Here is a 1,536-nt window from a genome sequence, read left to right as displayed (position 1 = left end):
CATGGCTCTGGTATCTCAAACATCTTGGGATCTCCAAGGCAACTTCAATGCTACAGCTTCTTGTTTCAATGCCTGGGATACACACATGATCTTCTTGTCTCCTACAAGTTGGGACTCAGAAGCCCCTGGAATCCTGTCCATGGGCTATTATCTCACACTCTTTTGCTTTTTCCACTATCTTGCTTCTGTTCAGACAATTTTAGAATGAGGGAATTCCTTTCCCTTTACAATGAGGGCAATCCTTTCCCTTCAAAATGAGGACATTACTTTCTGGACCTTTTTACAATGGTGACATTCCTTTTACATTAATGTCACCACCAGTTTGGCCTGTGTACCTGAGCAAATTAGATTCTCGGTTTTCAGATTTTAAAGCCCCACATTGTGCTCACTAAAATTGGAAGATACAGAGAAGATTAGCATGGCCCCTATGCAATGATGATATGCAAATTCATGAAGGATTCCATATTTTTAAAAAGGTCAAGTAACATATGAAGGCAGACCTATCATAATTACACCTGACTTCTCCTCAGAGACTATGAAAACCAAAAAATCTGGGGCAGATGCCATACAGACCCTAAGAGAACACAAATGCCAGCCCAGGCTACTATACCCAGCAAAACTCTCAATTATCATAGATGGAAAAGCTGAGGTATTCCATGACAAAACCAAATTTACATAATATCTTGCCACAAATCTAGCCCTTCAAAGGATAATAAAGGGGTAACTCCAACACAAGGAGGGAAATTACACCCTAGAAAAACCAAGAAAGTAGTCTTTCAACAAACATACAAGAAGATAGCCACATGAGCAGAATTCCAACTCTAACAACAAAAATAACATAAAGAAACAATTACTTTTCCTTAATATACCTTAATATCAATGGACTCAGTTCCACAATAAAAAAAAGATATAGACTAACAAGCTGGTTACATAAACAGGATCCAACATTTTGTTCCATACAGGAAACCCACCTCAGTGACAAAGACAGCCACTACCTCAGAGTAAAAGACTGGAAAACAATTTTCCAAGCAAATGGTCCCAAGAAACAAGCTGGAGTACCCATTCTAATATTGAATAAAAACAACTTTCAACCTAAAGTTATCACAAAATACAAGGAGAGACACTTCATACTCATCAAAGGTAAATTTTCCTAAGATGAACTCTCAATCCTGAACATCTATGCTTCAAATGCAAGGTTATCCACATTCATCAGAGAAACTTTACTAAAGATCAAAGCACACATTGCCCTACACACAATAATAGTAGGAGACTTCAACATCCCACTCTCAGCAATGGACAGACACTGGAAACAGAAACTGAAAAGAGACACAGAGAAACTAACAGAAGCTATGAAACAAATGGATTTAACAGAAATCTATACAAACATTTTATCCTAAAACTAAAGAGTATACCTTCTTCTCAGCACCTCATGGTACCTTGTCCAAAATTGACCATATAATCGGTCATAAAACAGGCCTCCACAGATACAAAAATATTGAAATTATCCAATGCAACCTATCAGATCAACACACACTA

General features: G+C 37.6%; 1 pseudogene; it reads left to right on the top strand.

Annotated features, from left to right (window-relative positions):
- The first annotated feature begins 370 nt into the window (after positions 1-370).
- Positions 371-470, top strand: LOC115030128 (annotated as a pseudogene).
- Positions 471-1,536: the final 1,066 nt, after the last annotated feature.

The sequence above is a fragment of the Mus caroli genome, chromosome X (assembly GCF_900094665.2).
Source record: "Mus caroli chromosome X, CAROLI_EIJ_v1.1, whole genome shotgun sequence".
NCBI lineage: Eukaryota > Metazoa > Chordata > Mammalia > Rodentia > Muridae > Mus > Mus caroli.
Note: the sequence above shows the minus strand (reverse complement) of the source record. Positions and strands in the feature narration are given on the sequence as shown.